This window comes from Salvelinus namaycush, chromosome 13, assembly GCF_016432855.1.
Source record: "Salvelinus namaycush isolate Seneca chromosome 13, SaNama_1.0, whole genome shotgun sequence".
Taxonomy (NCBI): domain Eukaryota; kingdom Metazoa; phylum Chordata; class Actinopteri; order Salmoniformes; family Salmonidae; genus Salvelinus; species Salvelinus namaycush.
The window spans coordinates 30,643,275-30,662,644 of NC_052319.1; the positions used below are offsets into that span (position 1 = coordinate 30,643,275).

A 19,370-nucleotide genomic window follows, 5' to 3' on the forward strand; every position below is an offset into this window, starting at 1 on the left:
TCAGCACCCTTACTTCCCGAGGCTAAGCACGTTTTGTCAAATTTGTATCATGGTTTAGGCCTACCTGAACGTAGATGGCACAAGGTAAAATGACAGTAGGAGACAAAATACAGAGTAATTTGGAAAACTGTTTTATTTGATAATTTCAAAGGGAAAGAGGGATACCTAGTCAGTTGTCCAACTGAATGTATTCAACTGACAATTAAAGTCTTTGTTTTTAATTAGGTGGAAACTTGACGTTCACTTACTGGCTATTTACTGTAGGTTACTAGCTATTTCCTGTACACTGTAAGAATGTCCTGTTGTTTTTACTGTAACTTACTGGCAGCCTGTTGCCTGTAAGTTACCTTAGAAAGAGTTACAGTATGTTCCCATAGCATAATTTCTGGTATCCAATATGGTTACTGTAATTTATTTACGATACCAATAATGCTACTGTAGTAATTTTTCGGTGAATAATACTCTTCCTGTAATTAACTGGCTGCTAGTAAGTTACTGTACATCAAACCAATGACACACAGTACATTTCTGTAAAAATGTATTGTATCATACTGTAAAAAGTGAATGCTACTGCAATTATATTGTAAAGATGAAATGGATGAATGAATGATTGAATTACATTCATTGATGGCAGGTGGGGTTTGTGTTTTGCAGTATTTTACATGAATTACATAGGATTGGTGCTAAGTAATGTTTTAGTTTTTTCACTGAGTCACTGAGTGTATAAAACATTAAGAACACTTGCCCTTTACATGACATAGACTGACCAGGTGAAAGCTTTGATCCTTTATTGATGTCACTTATTAAATCCAATTCAATCAGTGTAGATGAAGAGGGAAAGATTTTTAACCCTTGAGACATGTCATGATGTGGCCCTTTCTGGGTGTAGATTATGACTTCCCCCTCTCTCACTCTCTCTTACACCCAGGTTCTGTTATCTCAGGTTGTAAATTCCTGGCGGAGACTCTCTTCCCATTTTCATGCAGAGAGAGAGACCACAGATTGAACAAAGGATTTCACGTGGCCGAACTCCTAAATCCCCAAAATGGGAAAATGAAACTATATGCCCACTTGTGAGAATGTGGGAAGGGTCCATGAACACTTAAGGGACAGTTATGTTGAGTGTGTTTCATTTGGTGACCTCACGAAGGACAGGAAAACACACATAACTATATCTCTAAATGTGTACATTTCTCAATTATGGTGTAAGCATCTAATTCTTGTATAAAATGAATGAGTAAAGATGAAATTATTTGTGAAATGATGTAATGTGATGTTAACCTTTAATTTTGAGAGAAATGTATTCCCTGTAAAGTTTAACTAGTCAGCGGCCACGCCCCCGTGAGCACAGACATGATCTGGCGTCATGGAACCGCCCTTTTCTATTGTTACAAATAAAACCCCCTCCTGAGGAAATTCTCTTCAGACCACGCATATCTTGGTGTAAGCTGAGGTGGCACAGGTTTGAGTACCAAGACTAGAAAACCATACCACGTGGCGCATTGGCTACATGGCTGGAAAGGGTTCAACTCTGAGACTATCGATACTAATTACTAGACTGCAGCTAGAAATTACAGTTGAAGTCGGAAGTTTACATACACTGAGGTTGGATTCATTAAAACTCATTTTTCAACCACTCCACAAATTTCTTGTTAACAAACTATAGTTTTGGCAAGTCGGTAAGGACATCTACTTTGTGCATGACACAAGTAATTTTCCCAAAATTGTTTACAGGCAGATTATTTCACTTATAATTCACTGTATCACAATTCCAGTGGGTCAGAAGTTTACATACACTAAGTTGACTGTGCCTTTAAACAGCTTTGAAAATTCCAGAAAATGATGTCATGGCTTTAGAAGCTTCTAATAGGCTAAATGACATCATTTGAGTCAACTGGAAGTATACGTGTGGATGTATTTCAAGGCCTACCTTCAAACTCAGTGCCTCTTTGTTTGACATCATGGGGAAATCAAAAGAAATCAGCCAAGACCTCAGAAAAACAAGTTGTAGACCTCCACAAGTCTGGTTCATCCTTGGGAGCAATTTCCAAATGCCTGAAGGTACCACGTTCATCTGTACAAACAATAGTACGCAAGTATAAACACCATGGGACAACGCAGCCATCACACCGCTCAGGAAGGAGACGCGTTCTGTCTCCTAGAGATGAACGTACTTTGGTGCGAAAAGTGAAAATCAATCCCAGAACAACAGCAAAGGACCTTGTGAAGATGCTGGAGGAAACAGGCACAAAAGTATCTTTATCCACAGTAAATCGAGTCCTATATCGACATAACCTGAAAGGCCACTCAGCAAGAAAGAAGCAACTGCTTCAAAACCGCCATAAGAAAGCTAGACTATGGTTTGCAACTGCACATGGGGACAAAGATCGTACTTTTTGGAGAAATGTCCTCTGGTCTGATGAAGCAAAAATAGAACTGTTTGGCCATAATGACCATCGTTATGTTTGGAGGAAAAAGGGGGAGGCTTGCATGTCGAAGAACACCATCCCAACCGTGAAGCACAGGGGTGGCAGCATCATGATGTGGGGTTGCTTTGCTGCAGGAGGGATTGGTGCACTTCACAAAATAGATGGCATCATGAGGGGGGAAATTATGTGGATATATTGAAGAAACATCTCAAGACATCAGTCAGGAAGTTAAAGTTTGGTCGCAAATGGGTCTTCCAAATGGACAATGACCGCAAGCATACTTCCAAAGTTGTGGCAAAATGGCTTAAGGACAACAAAGTCAAGGTATTGGAGTGGCCATCACAAAGCCCTGACCTCAATCCTATAGAACATTTGTGGGCAGAACTGAAAACGTGTGTGCGAACAAGGAGGCCTACAAACCTGACTCAGTTACACCAGCTCTGTCAGGAGGAATGGGCCAAAATTCACCCAACTTATTGTGGGAAGCTTGTGGAAGGCTACCTGAAATGTTTGACCTAAGTTAAACAATTTAAAGGCAATACTACCAAATACTAATTGAGTGTATGTAAACTTCTGACCCACTGGGAATGTGATGAAAGAAATAAAAGCTGAAATAAATCATTCTCTCTACTATTATTCTGACATTTCACATTCTTAGAATAAAGTGGTGATCCCATCTGACCTAAAACAGGGAATTTTTACTTGGATGAAATGTCAGGAATTGTGAAAAACTGAGTTGAAATGTATTTGGCTAAGGTGTATGTAAACTTCTGACTTCAACTGTATGTAAACCTGGGATGCAAATACCGATAGCCGCTAATAGACCTACAACCACTCTCTGATGAACTGACTCTCCCGCAGACGGACCGACGACTCCAACAGAGAATACAACAACGACATATGGGCGTAAACATATTGATTACAATTATTCCTGAATGAGCGAGCGTTCATGTGCAAAGGATTAGCATTTCAATGAATATAATTATCCACTGTGTGTAGTGATCCATTTTGTCTTTCCCGCTCCTTATCAGTCCACACCCCCTCTTCTTTGTATACCAAGCCGTCATATCGGTTTAGTCCACTAGGGGATCTTCCCTATCATTGTTAATAACCAATATGTACTGTTTGTTTGTTTGTGCATTTCTGTGATTATTTAGTTAGTTAGTAAATAAATGATTAAGCCAATTGGTGTATGGATGATTCATGGTTTAAGCTAGGTTCGTGCAGATAACCAAACTATGATGTTTGAAATGAGACTGACGTAAGGTAAAGAATAATTCATTAATAGAAGACTAATTGATCAGATAATAAAATATCTGAAGAGTTATATTCGGAAAAGTATAACTTTGTAATCTGAAGATTTTCCATGGGGCCCCGACTTCCTAGTTAATTAAATATACATGATTAGTTTATTCACGTAATAATAATTACAGAGAATTGATTTGATAAAATAACAGTCTTCACCTTTAATGATACTAAAGAAACGACAGACAATTGAGACATGGATTGTTTATGTGTGCCATTCAGAGGGTGAATGGGCAAGACAAAATATTGAAGTGCTTTTGAACTGGGTATGGTAGTAGGTGCTAGGCGCACCGGTTTGTGTCAAGAACTGCAATGATGTTGGGTTTTTCAACCTCAAAGGTTTCCTGTGTGTATCAAGAATAGTCTACCACCCAAAGGACATCCAGCCAACTTGACACAACTGTGAGAAGCATTGGATTCAACAGGAGCCAGCATCCCTGTGGAAAACGCTTTCGACACCTTGAAGAGTCAATGCACCAATGAATTGACGCTGTTCTGAGGGCAAAGGAGGGGGAGTGGGCACAAATTTGTTTACATCCCTGTTAGTGAACATTTCTCCTTTACAAGATAATTCATCCACCTGACAGGTGTAGCATATCAAGAAGCTGATTAAAAAGCATGATCATTACACCGGTGCACCTTGTGTCGCGAACAATAAAAGGCCACATTAAAATGTGCAGTTTTGTCACACAAAACAATGCCACAGATGTCTCAAGTTTTGTGGGGGAGTGCAATTGACATGCTGACTGCAGGAATATCCAACAGAGCTGTTGCCAGAGAATTGAATGTTAATTTCTATACCATAAGCTGCCTCCAAAGCCCTTTTGTGGGTGAAGGCTCCTTCTTATTGGCTGGGCCTGGCTTCACCGTGGGTGGGCCTGGCTGCAAAGTGGTTGGGCCTATGTCCTCCAAGGCCCACCCATGGCTGCACCCCTGCCCAGTCATGTGAAATCCTTAGATTAGTGCCTAATAATTTTTTTCAATTGACTGATTTTCCTTAACTGTAACTCAGTAAAATCTGCATTTTGCGTTTATATTTTTGTTCAGTATATATTAATATTTTGTATTTTATATCACTTGCACTTCTAGAAGCCTTAACAAAGGCTTCCAAACTGGCGGTGACTACAGGGCAAAACAGGCCAATGGACATGGCAAATACTCAACCATTAAAGGTTTAAGGTTTAGGACTTGTTGCCACACATCAGATACATTGGTATATCACTTTACATCACCAGATCACTCTAACTAACGGTTGCAACAAATGTAGCCTCTTACAAGGCATTCCTCAAAATGAGACAGAAACAACAATACCATGCACCAACTACTGGTAGGGTACTGTATTCTTTGGGGTGGAATTACAGTACCTTTCGAAATACAGCACTTCTTTACAGTAATGTACTGTTAAAACAAAGTTTATTTAGAATTTACGGTATAATTGACCAGTTATGCCTAAAATCACCCACAGTGCAATGCGATTTACAGCAATTTACTGTAAATAATGAATACAGTACTGTTATTTTTATTGTATAATATTGTAAAAACAACACCATTTGTTTTACAGTGTAGGTCCAGCATCATCAGATCGCCTATGTCGTTCACCCCGTCTGGCAAACGGACTGTTACTCCCTCCAGATCTCTGGATAGGCAGACCTGGCAACCCAGATGAGACCTGCAGGACAGGAGACAGCAGGTACAGGGACAAGGTCATTATACACACTTTAGGAATCATGTTATCATATCCTTTCCATTAGCAGCTTGGTTTGGCTCTTTCGGGGACTTGTGCCCCCCCTAAAAATAAGAGATAATAATTTAATGCTACAGACAGTTAAAGTAAACTGTCTGTAACCATGCTAGCATGATAAGTGCACATACAGTATGTTCACTTTCACGTGTGACTGGACCTTACGTAACATATTATGTTATCATTCTACATGTCTGAGTTACTGTTTAAACTGTTTTTTCACTTAAACTGGATGGGAGCCATGTGGGAGAAGCATGTTTGTTAAAGATCAGACTGGGATGAAACATTCCTCATTAGTAGAGAATGAAGCACTCAGTCCGTGTCTGATAATGATGTGTTATAGAGAATAACGTTAGATTAGTAATGATGTTTTCTGGATAATCATGTTAGATATGTGAAAGGTCGCCAGGGGAAAGATCTGGTCTTGACCAGGTTAAATGTTACAGACAGACAAGAGTCTCACCTGGATCATCGCAGCTAGCTAGCTGCAATCCGAGTGACTACGCCTGGCTAACGTCTCTGTCCCGAAGCAAGCACCAATTAGCCTGGAACTAGCCCATGCTAGGCCCATCTCCCGGCTAGCTGAAGAGGTCCATCAGCCACTCCTGGGCTACAATACCTATTTTGCCATCTGGCCTGGACCCCTTTTACTGCCGGTACGGGGTACGGAACCCCGCCCATTCTTCACAACTGCACTACGTGACGTCCCCTGAATGCCCATCTGCTAGCCTACTAGCCGCGGCCCACTAGCTGTCTAGAGCATATCGGACTGTTAGCTAATAGGTCCATCGGCCAATTTCTCGTGCCACTACTCCTATTTTGCCAATCGGCCTGGGCTCCTTTTACTACACGAAGCCCTGCTTATCCATCACGACTGGACCACCGACGTAATCTGCCCAAGGGTTTTTTTCCAACAGGCCCCTCCGTCGCAACGTCCCCTGAATGCCCATCTGCTAGCCTGCTAGCCGCGGCCCGCTAGCTGTCTAGAGCATATTGGACTGTTGGACTGCTGAATAGATCCATTTGCCAATTGGACTGAACCCCTCTGCTACACGGAACACTACTAATCCATCACGACTGGTCTATCGACGGAACCGCATGAAGAGGCTACAACAGACTTTCCTCCATCGTGACATCCCTTTAAGGCCCTTCTGCTAGCTTGCTAGCCCCGGCCTGCTAGCTGTCTGAATCGCCGTGTCTCCAGGCAGTCCAACCATTCACTGGATCACTCGGCTATGCATGCCTCTCCCTAATGTCAATATGCCTTGTCCATTACTGTTCTGGTTAGTGATTATTGTTTTATTTCACTGTAGAGCCTCTAACCCTGCTCAATATGCCTTAACCAACCATTTAGTTCCACCTCACACATATGCGATGACATCACCTGGTTTAAATGTTTTCAGAGACAATATCTCTCTCATCATCACTCAATGCCTAGGTTTACCTCCAATGTACTCACATCCTACCATACCTTTGTCTGTACATTATGCCTTGAATCCATTATATCGTGCCCAGAAACCTGCTCCTTTTACTCTCTGTTCCGAACGTACAAGACAACCAGTTCTTATAGCCTTTAGCTGTACCCTTATCCAACTCCTCTGTTCCTCTGGTGATGTAGAGATGAATCCAGGACCTGCAGTTCCTAGTTCCACTCCTATTCCCCAGGTGCTCTCATTTGTTGACTTGTGTAACCGTAAAAGCCTTGGTTTCATGCATGTTAACATTAGAAGCCTCCTCCCTAAGTTTGTTTTATTCACTGCTTTAAAACACTCTGCCAACCCAGATGTCTTAGCCGTGTCTGAATCCTGGCTTAGGAAGACCACCAAAAACCCTGAAGTTTCAATCCCTAACTATAACATTTCCCACCAAGATAGAACTGCCAAAGGGGGCGGAGTTGCAATCTACTGCAGAGATAGCCTGCAGAGTTCTGTCTTACTATCCAGGTCTGTACCCAAACAATTAGACCTTTCCAGAAACAAGTCTCTCACCGTTGCCGCTTGCTATAGACCACCCTCTGCCCCCAGCTGTGCCCTGGACACCATATGTGAATTGATTGCCCCCCATCTATCTTCAGAGCTCGTGCTGCTAGGTCACCTAAACTGGGACATGCTTAACACCCCGGCCATCCTACAATTTAAGCTTGATGCCCTCAATCTCACACAAATTATCAATGAACCTACCAGGTACAACCCCAAATCTGTAAACACGGGCACCCTCATAGATATCATCCTAACCAATTTGCCCTCCAAATTTCAACCAAGATCTCAGCGATCACTGCCTCATTGCCTGCATCCGTAATGGGTCTGCGGTCAAACAACCACCCCTCATCACTTTCAAACACTCCCTAAAACACTTCAGCGAGCAGGCCTTTCTAATCGACCTGGGTATCCTGGAATGATATTGACCTCATCCCGTCAGTAGAGGATGCCTGGTTATTCTTTAAAAAGTGCCTTCCTCACCATCTTAATTAAGCATGCTCCGTTCAAAAAATGTAGAACCAGGAACAGATATAGCCCTTGGTTCACTCCAGACCTGACTGCCCTTGACCAGCACAAAAACTTCCTGTGGCGTACTGGATTAGCATCGAATAGCCCCTGTAATATGCAATTTTTCAGGGAATTTAGGAACCAATATACACAGGCAGTTAGGAAAGCTAAGGCTAGCTTTTTCAAACAGAAATTTGCATCCTGTAGCACAAACTCAAAAAAGTTCTGGGACACTGTAAAGTCCATGGAGAATAAGAGCACCTCCTCCCAGCTGCCCACTGCACTGAGGCTAGCAAACACTGTATCCACCGATAAATCCACTATAATTGAGAATTTCAATAAGCATTATTCTACGGCTGGCCATGCTTTCCACCTGGCTACCCCTACCCCGGTCAACAGCCCGGCACCCCAAACAGCAACTCACCCAAGCCTCCCCCTTCTCCTTCACCCAAATCCAGATAGCTGATGTTCTGAAAGAGCTGCAAAATCTGGACCCCTACAAATCAGCCGGGCTAGACAATCTGGACCTGCTCTTTTGAAAATTATCTGCCGAAATTGTTGCAACCCCTATTACTAGCCTGTTCAACCACTCTTTCGTATCATCTGAGATTCACATAGATTGGAAAGCTGCCGCGATCATCCCCCTCTAGAAAGGGGGAGACACCCAAACTGCTACAGACTATCTATTCTACCCTGCCTTTCTAAGGTCTTCGAAAGCCAAGTTAACAAACAGATTACCGACCATTTCGAATCCCACCGTACCTTCTCCGCTATGCAATCTGGTTTCAGAGCTAGTCATGGGTGAACCTCAGCCACGCTCAAGGTCTTAAATGATATCATAACCGCCATCGATAAGAGACATTACTGAGTAGCCGTATTCATCGACCTGGTCAAGATTTTCGACTCTGTCAATCACCACATTCTTATCGGCAGACTCAACAGCCTTGGTTTCTCAAATGACTGCCTCGCCTGGTTCACCAACTACTTCTCTGATAGAGTTCAGTGTGTTAAATCGGAGGGCCTGTTGTCTGGACCTCTAGCAGTCTCTATGGGGGTGCCACAGGGTTCAATTCTTGGGCCGACTCTCTTCTCTGTATACATAGCCCATCTGTAAATATCCCATCCAACTACCTCATCCCCATATTGTATTTATTTATTTATCTTGCTCCTTTGCACCCCAGTATCTCTACTTACACATTCATCTTCTGCACATCAATCACTCCAGTGTTTAAATGGTATATTGCAATTACTTCGCCACCATGGCCTATTTATTGCCTTACCCAACTTATCTTACCTCATTTGCATACACTGTATATAGATTTTTTCTACTGTATTATTGACTGTATTTTTGTTTATTCCATTTGTAACTTTGTGTTGTTTTATGTGTCGAACTGCTTTGCTTTATTCTTGGCCAGGTTGCAGTTGTAATTGAGAACTTGTTTTCAACTAGCCTACCTGGTTAAATAAAGGTGATTTATTTCTATTTTTTTAAACTACAAGGTGGCTGAGAGCCTCACGTTGCTGACACAGAGAACCTGTGATGGAGAAAAAACACATATTTAATCAGATAATGTTTTATAACTGTACTTATTTGATTTGTCACCTGAGGGGAGTTTGTACAATTTTCATACCGAACTGATTATATTCTAATGTGAAGTGAATTGGGCAGAAACAATCGTCAATAGTCAAACTATGATTATATCTTTAATCTGCTCATCTCACCCGGCATCTGAACCTCTTGCTATCTTGGCTGGAAACCTACCTGAGGTATCGTGACTTATGAGAAGGTGTTAGCCAGCTGTCACTCACGTGCTGGTTAGGCCATGGGCCAGGCTCAACATGTTCATACTGTAGGTGTTCTGTGTGTTTCGGAGAGAGTATATAGTATGTGATGTGTATGCATCAGCAAGTGTGTCACTTGTGAGGCCTTAAGCCACATTGATCTTCCTGTCAATGTGTGTTTGGGAATGCCTACCTACGTGTGTGTGTGTATGTATGCCTACGTGTGTGTATGTGTGTGCGTGCGAGACTCACGTGTCAGTGAGGCCAAAGGCCAGGTCCAGCATGTCATTCTCCTCATCAATGATGGGCCCCAGCTGGTCGTACACCTTCTGATCCAGGATCACATGACAGGTGGAACAGGCCAGGGTCCCCTCACACGCACCTGGGGAACGCACACACACACACACACACACACACACACACACACACACACACACACACACACACACACACACACACACACACACACACACACACACACACACACACACACACACACACACACACACACACACACACACACACACAGACAATCAAACTGTTAAGACACAGCTTATGAAGGTACTATATCAATATAGCTAATGAACTCAGACCTAGTGAAATGTGCTATATCAATGTAAAGCATTAAATTAATATCACGTCTGGTTCTGGTTGAATCCCTAGACACTCTGGCGCTGTGCTATCTGGGGAGTTGAGTGTAGGGGGTTAGTGGTGGGTGGGTCATTCTGGCAAACCCCTCAGCCTCCAAAATCGCTCCATTCTGAGTAACGGAATGCCCTATTATGTCATAATAATGCCTTATTATGTTGGATGTAATTCACTGTAGAGCATAATTCATTCCAGGGACACAGAGGTCAGTGCGAGTGAGGTAAGACCTCCCCAGTCAGTTCAGCTCCAATTAGTACTGGCCCTTATGATGGTACTGCTGAGCACCTCTAGCATCTCTCCACATCTCTCTTTGTTGATGCTTGTTGATGGTTACAAAGCCCTTCCAAAGCCATGAGCTAATCCTGGCTCTGCATCACCATCATATGGGCTGTATCTCTCAGAGACTATGGAATGAATGGATGAGAATATGATACTTTATTAGGATATCAATGTGATGATGTGAATGACGGTCACCCGTGATACAAGTCCGTATTTGACGTCCATCCATGTCTGAGGACATCAGGAGATTACATGGAAACCGGCCACAAGGAGCAACAGTGAGTTCTGTTACCTTCAAGTAGGTTTCAGTTTTGCTGGGGTGTTGTGAATTGGTGTAAGCATTTGCCTTTGATTCCAAAAGTTGCAAGTTCAAATCCAGTGATAGGCTTAAAACAAAAATCTCAAAAACTATTTTCTATCGCAAACCATATATATATATATGGTTTGCGATAGAAGTATATGATATATGGTTTGCGATAGTTTTTGAGATTTTATATATATATATACAGTGGGCTCCAAAATTACTGGCACCCCTGACTGGCAATGCACAAACAATACTTTAAAAAATATAAACAATATAATTGTAGAGATAAACTCAAAAAAACAACTTGTGAGAAATACTGTACTTTATTAATGTTTCAATGGAACCAACCAAAATCATACAATTATTTAATACAAAATAAATGTAACCAAAATCAAGGTTTCATAATTATTGGCACTCCTCATTTAGTACTTAGTGCAACCACCTCTGGCGAGTCTTTTCCTGTAATGTTTGACAAGGTTATTAAGGAACACATTTGGAGAGATTTTGGACCATTCCTCTATTCAGATCCTTTCAAGATCCTTCACATTCTTGGGTTTGCGCTTATCAACTGCCCTCTTCCACTCAGCCCACAGGTTTTCGATTGGATTGAAGTCCGGCGACTGAGATGGCCATGGCAGAACATTGATTTTGTTGTCACAGAACCATTTCTGTGTGGATCTTAATGTATGTTTCGGGTCATAGTCTTTTTGGAAAGTCCAACTACGGCCAAGTCCCAGCCTTCTGGCAGAGGCAACCAGATTGTCAACCAATATTGCCTGATACTTGGTGGAATTCATTATGCCATCAATCTTAACCAGTGCCCCTGGACCCCTGGAATTAAAACAGCCCCAAAACATCACTGACCACCCTCCATATTTCACCGTGGGTATGAGGTACCTCTCCTTGTATGCATCTGTTTCGACGCCAAACATGCCGATGCTGTATCTGACCAAAACTTTCAATTTTGGTCTTATCTGACCAGAGCACCTTCTTCCAGTCATAATTTAAATGACGTTTGGCAAACTCCAAGCGCTTGCGTCTATGTCTTGTGGTCAGAAAGGGCTTTCTTCTGGCAACCCTTCCAAAAAGCCTGTGGTTGTGGAGGTGGCGTCTGATGGTGCCTTTTGAAACCTGGTGACCCCAAGACGCCAACAAGGCCTGCAATTCTTTCACAGTGATTCTTGGGGATTTTGTTGCTTCTCTCACCATCCTCCTCCCTATCCTGGGGGGCAAAATGCATTTGCGTCCTCTACCCGTGAGCTTTTCAACTGTTCCATATCTTTTGCATTTTTTAATAATTGCCCTGACAGTGCTCAGTGGTATATTCAATTGTTTGTGGATCTTCTTGTAGCCATTACCAGATTTATGAAGGTCTACGACCATCTGTCTCTTTTGAACTGCCAGTTCTTTTAATTTTCTTCATGGTGTTGGATGACAGTGGGATATTGCATGCGTGTTCCCTCATTTTTATACCCTAGTGAAACAGGAAGTGATGTAATGGCTCAATATAGTTCCTTAAGACTTAGATAAACTTAAATAAGTGGAATTAATTTGTGGTTTAATTTTGGTAGATGTTATTTACAATAATCTTTAATGGTGCCATTAATTGTGAAACCTTGATTTGGAGGACATTGATTTTTAATTAAATCGATAAATTATTTTGGTTGGTTCCATTGAAACATTAATAAAGTATCTGTCACGTCCTGACCATAGTGCTTATGTGTTTTGCTTGTTTTAGTGTTGGTCAGGACGTGAGCTGGGTGGGCATTCTATGTTGTGTGTCTAGTTTGTCTGTTTCTGTGTTCAGCCTAATATGGTTCTCAATCAGAGGCAGCTGTCAATCGTTGTCCCTGATTGAGAATCATATATAGGTGGCTTGTTTTGTGTTGGGATTTTGTGGGTGGTTGTTTCCTGTGTCAGTGTTTGTGCCACACGGGACTGTGACGGTTAGTTCGTTTGTTATTTTGTATAGTGTCTTGTCTTCGTGTATATTAAATCATGGAAACTTACCACGCTGCACATTGGTCCTCCGATCCTTCTCGCCTCTCCTCGTCTGAGGAAGAGCTAGACTGCCGTTACAGTATCGTATTTCTCACATGTTGGTATTTTGAGTTATCTCTATAATTAATATTTGTTTAAGTATTATTTGTGCATTGCCAGTCAGGGGTGCCAGTAATTTTGGAGCCCACTGTATATTGCTGGTTTAGGACATCATATATATATGATATCAGGATCTATCGGTAGAGCAGAGCCCAAGACTTGACTGACTTTCGTTTAGTTCATTTGATTGAAACTTTTGGGGGAATACATCTTCACCCTGCAGTTTCAGTATGGGGAAAGTGAGTGAGTGAGGTGCCATGGTGTGTGGTTGGAGCTAAAAACATTGTTTTGTTCTTTTGATGGGACATGGATGTCCAGAAGGCTCAGAGGATCAAGGCACTAAAGTTCTGGAGCTACTGGATTAAGGTCTACTCTAAGGCATGTAGCAGTTTTCACTGTGAGGAGAGAGAAAGAGGCGAGAGGTTGGGAGCTTTACACCTGGCTGAGCCACGCGTTGGGTTCGTTCAAAACACAGTTCCACCCATACCCTGGACCTGCCCAGAAACAGTCCATTAAAATCAGTTCAGCCTATGAAATGCACATTCCATTCAGGACGTCCTTCCTTCTGCGAGAGGAGAGTTCTCTCTGAATAAGGAGAATGTTATCGGAGCACTTGGTTTTTACCAGCCTTGGCCTCACATGGTCCAAGTAGGATTGAGAACGAATGGAGTCCCTCTCTCTCTCTCCTTCCCTCTCTCCTTTCCCTTCGCGCCTCTTACACTGTTCTGCAGGCACATTCTACCTGCTAACGAACTCTTTCTGCAGCACCGCCCAGGACCTCTTTGGCTTAACTACTTTCTTCAGGCCCTCCATCAACATTGTTGATAACTTTGCACCCAATTTGAGTTTGTTCTTTATTAGTCTGGGTTGCCAGAGCTGCCTGTCCAACTTTCTGGTTGCATTTAAGTTATTGCTTGTGGCTGTGCAGGCCATTGCGAGGCCCACATGGTTTGACACGAGGTGTTAGTTTAGTAGAAATCCAGCAATACTTTGAGGGCCCTCGAGGGCCGGTAGTTGAGTAGCCCTGCCATAGAGGTCCTATATAGCAGTGATTCTCAACTGGTGGGTCGCAACCAAAATTTGGGTCGCCGGAAGTTTTGAGTGGGTCACGGGAGTCTGAGTAAGAAAAACACACAAAAACATACAGTACGAGTGGAAAGTTTGACACCTACTCATTCAAGGGTTTTCTTTGTTTTTACTATTTTCTACACTGTAGAATAATAGTGAAGACATCAAAAATATGATATAACACATATGGAATCATGTAGTAACCACAAAAAAGTATTAAACAAATCAAAATATATTTTAGATTCTTCAAAGGAGCCACCCTTTGCCTTGATGACAGCTTTGCATGTTCTTGGCATTCTCTCAACCAGCTTTATGAGGTAGTCACCATTAACGAAGAACGTGAGAATTTTCCTCATAAAAACTAATAATTGTAAATTTCTTACACACATACCACAAGTACCTAACCTGAGGACAGTGTTAATAACGGCATGTGAAAATCAAGACAATTAAGTGTCTCTTTTGGAAATGTTTTTAACATAAAATGATTCACCAGATAACTCTAAAATGAACAATGTTGAAGTCCTGACATCGGCAAAAGAAGACAGAACACCAGACCGGTTTTCTTTCTCTTTTTAACACTGAGTCCTTCCAGGGATCCGGATTGTATCTTGTCAATGCCTAAATAGGACAGGTGTGCATGAGAAAAGAGAGACAGAGGAAGAGAAAGGGAATATAGAGCGAGAAAGAAAGCCTTGCAAACATCAAAGGTGACGTTGCTGACGCATATTGTGTTCACCCCCTCTCTTTGACCCTCTCTCTCTCTCTGCTTCTTCTCTGCCTCCCTCGGTTTTATCACTCTTTCTGGATAGACTTTGATCCTGGGGCTCATCCATATAAAGCCATGCAAATATTTAGTGGAAACCAAACCAAACGTGCCCAGAGTGCCAGAGGTAAATGGGCAGCATGTTGAAGTGCCACTCTTAGCGAGAGGGTGACAGTCTTACTACATGCCCTAATATGGACACAATGCCATGCCATCCTCCATCTTCTTCTCAGCTTCTTCTGGGAAATGTGTCTTGGATCTTATCAAATAAACACAGCATCAGAAATATGGACCCATGTTGGCAATTTCCAGGATGCCAACAGTGTATGCACCATATACAGTAAAGCATTTAACTAGGACTGTATCCACTTGTCTGTTGACCACTTCCACCATGGCACACCAAACTTACCAAAGCCATCAATATCTACGTTTTGGTCGACGACCAGGTCTAGAAGACTTGCCCTTGGCACAGGAAGTGGTGATCTTCTGCCCGTCACGGTTGACGAAATAGACTGTCACCTTCTCCTCTGACCTAGAGTATGGGAGAGAGAGTAAATGGAGACAGAATGAGACAGAATGAGAGCGAGAGAGAGAGGGGGGATCATTCAAGTGTATTCAGGTGTATACTGTACATTACTCTTCAGGTGAGCCAAGAATAACATCATAAAACCTTCACAGGATCAAAACAAATTGGACTGCCTTTGAACCCAACTGAAATGAGTTTACATGATGTATGTTAGCGGTGCAAGTACATTTAGTTACCTTTGAAGCCTCAAAAGGACCAAAGTATCCAGGTAATGCTACCCACACACACATCATTCTATTATTTTTTCAGTTACTCTTTTTCTTAGAAAAACTAAAACATAGTTTCACTGCTATGTAGGCTTTAAGTGGATGGTCGACAAACCATGGTGCCACTTTAGTCACAGTACCAAGTATCCCCTCGTCTTACTACATCATCTGAAAAAAAGCAACACTGTAGTGGTTTGGTTGCCAGAGCACAGCACCCAAACACCATCAACATAACAGACTTTTACAAGGCAGACTGTTCTGTGTGCTGTACTGTACTGTGTTGGCCAGAGGCTTTGGTTTATAGAGTTAGACAATAAGAACAACACACTTTCTCTGTTTGTACTCACATGCTGAATCACTGCCATGGGGGTTTAAACCTCTTAAGGATCAGACCCTTTTTTTCATATTTTTGCCTAAAATTACATACCCAAATCTAACTGCCTGTAGCTCAGGACCTGAAGCAAGGCTATGCATATTCTTGATACCATTTGAAAATATACACTTTGAAGTTTGTGGAAATGTAAAATTAATGTAGGAGAATATAACACATTAGATCTGGTAAAAGATAATACAAAGAAAAAACATATTTGAAATGCAAGAGAAAGGCCATAACGTATTATTGCATCAAGACTGCCCAGGTGTGCCTAATTGGTTTATTAATACATTTTCAAGTTCATAATTGTGCTCACTCCTCAAACAATAGCATGGTATTCTTTCACTTTAATAGCTACTGTAAAGTGGAAAGTGCAGTTAGATTAGCAATAATTTAAGCTTTCTGCCCATATCAGATATGTCTATGTCCTTGGAAAAAATGTTGTTACTTACAACCTAATGCTAATCATATTAGCCTACGTTAGCACAACCGTCCCGCGGGGGGACACCGATCCCGTAGAGGTTTTAACAGAGGTCAGACCGAGAGCTTGATAACTGTCATGTCAGTCAGTGCTCCTCCCCCCTATGCAAACAAACATAGTCTTCATTGTAACCAAACAACATGGTTTAGTCAAGGTCAAAGTGTTCATGCTGCTGCCACTAACAATTTAATTATTAATTTATATACCAAAGGCTACTACAAGAAATGTGAAATACTAATTAAATATATCAAATGCAATCAGGGAAGGACTGGTCATCTGGCATTTCAGGCAAATGCCAGATGAGCTGATCCATTTTTAGCCCAGTACAGCACACAGAAACAATACAGTACACAGTACAGTACACAGAAACAGTCGGCAAAATTATAATTATCTGGCTACAACTTGGGGTCTCAAGGGGGGGGGGAAATGGGCCGGTGTGAGGGCCTCAAGGAAAAAAATTGTCCGGTGTGTTATAAATGCCAGGGATGATTTCTGGTCTAAGTTAACCTCTGAATTAAATACTAAACCAAAAGAGTCAACAGTACAATGGAAGGGAGTGTCTCCTTAGCACACAGTGGTTTATGGTAATCTTTTGCTGCCCTCTTGTGTCTATGTGAGAAGACAGTTTTGGCATGGAGTCACCACCCCTTCTCCCTGAAGAGTGCACCTGCTCACTCTCTAATGAATTAAAGAAATTCAATAAAAATACAATTTTATTGGTTGCATACACTTATTTTGCAGATGCTTATGTTTCTAACTCCAACAGTGCAGTAACACCTCACAATACACATAAATTCCCCAAAAATAAAAATAAACACATTAAGAAATGTCAGAGTCCGGAATATAAAAAAAAGAAATATATATATATATATACACTGAGTGTACAAAACATTAGGAGCACCTGCTCTTTCCATGACACAAACTGACCAGGTGAATCCAGGTGAAAGCTATGATCCCTTATTGATGTCACCTGTTAAATCCACTTCGATCAGTGTAGATGAAGGGGAGGAGACAGGTTAAAGAAGGATTTTTAAGCCTTGAGACAATTGCGATACGGATTGTGTATGTGTCCCATTTAGAGGGAGAATGGACAAGACAAAAGATTTAAGTGCCTTTGAACGGGGTATGGTAGTAGGTGCCAGGTGCATCGGTTTGTGTCAATAACTGCAATGCTGCTGGGTTTTTCCACGCTCAACAGTTTTCGGTGTGTATCAAGAATGGTCCCCTACCCAACGGACATCCAGCCAAGTGCAGGCCAGTGGTCGAAAACGGGTCATTGATGAGAGAGGACAATGGAAGCTGACACGAATTGTGCAGCGCAACAGACGGGCACAGTTATTCAACTGACAGTCGAGTACAACATTGGTGCCCAAATACCTAGGGTATGGAGAAAACCACATGAGTACATGCATCCATCATGCCGTGTGTCAAAATTGCAGGCCGGTGGTGGTGAAGGTGTGGGGTGAGTTTTCATGGCGCACATTGGGCCCCTTGATAAAAGTGGATCAATGTTTGAATGTCACAGGATATCTGAACATCGTTGCTAATCAGGTGCATTCCTTCATGGAAGCAGTGTATCCACCTGCAAATATATTTTTTCATCAGGATAATACCCATGCCACAAGGCTAGGATTGTCCAGGAATGGTTCCACAAACGTCAATTCAGCTTACTGCAGTGGCCTGCCCAGTCACCAGATCTCAATCCAATTGAGCATCTCTGGGATGAGATGGAACAAGCTATTCGGAGTAGAGATCCACTACCAGCCAACTTGACACAACTGTGGGAAGCATTGGAGTCAACATGGGCCAGTATCCCTGTGGATCGCTTTCAACACCTTGTAGAGTCCAATTGAGGCTGTTCTGAGGGAAAAATGGGGGTGCAACTCAATATTAGGAAGTTGTTCATAATGTTTTCTACACTCAGTGTATAATGATGTGTATAGACAGTATGGACAGTATATGAATAGAAGAGGTGTAGGATGAGCCTTGACAAGATTAAAGTACATACATATGAAGTTGGTAAAACAGTATGTAAACATAATTAAAGTGACCGGTGTTCAATGACTATGTACATAGGGCAGCAATCTCTAATATGCAGGGGAGAGTAGAAATTGGGAGCCGGCTAGTGACAGTGACTAAGTTTAGGGTAGGTTCCAGTGCGGTGGCCGGCTTGTGGTGACTATTTAACAGTCTGATGGCCTGGAGACACCGCCTTGTGGTGACTATTTAACAGTGCCCCCAGTAATGCGTTGGGCTGATCACACCACCCTCTGGAGAGCCCTGCGGTTGCGGACGGTGCAATTGCCCACAGCCTGACAGGATTCTATCAATGGTGCATCTGTAGAAGTTTGTGAGGGCCTTAGGGGTCAAGACAGACGCTGTTGCGCCTTATTTACCACACTGTCTGTGTGGATGGATCATTTCAGGTTGTCAGTGATGTGCACACCGAGGAACTTGAAGCTTATCACCCTCTCTACTGTGGCCCCGTCGATGTGGATGGGGCGTGTTCTCTCTGCTGTCTCCTGAAGTCCACAATCAGCTCCTTCGTTTTGCTGACGTAGGAGTGGTTATTTTCCTGGCACCACTCCACCAGGGCCCTCACCTTCTCCCTGTAGGCTGTCTCGTCATTGTTGGTAATCACTGTTGTCTCATCAGCAAACTTGATGATTGAGTTGGAGACGAGTAAATAATGTAAGAAATAAAACAAAAAAACAAACAAAATACTGAAAGTTGGCTAGAAACAGGGCGACCCTTTCTGTTGGCACCATCTTGTCTGGCACTTTCAATGTAAAAGAAATGTCAGTGCACTTTGGTTCATT

General features: G+C 42.3%; 1 pseudogene; it reads right to left on the bottom strand.

The window, feature by feature from the left end:
- Positions 1-1,422: 1,422 nt before the first annotated feature.
- LOC120058083 lies at positions 1,423-17,791 on the bottom strand (annotated as a pseudogene).
- Between the last annotated feature and the right edge of the window lie 1,579 nt (positions 17,792-19,370).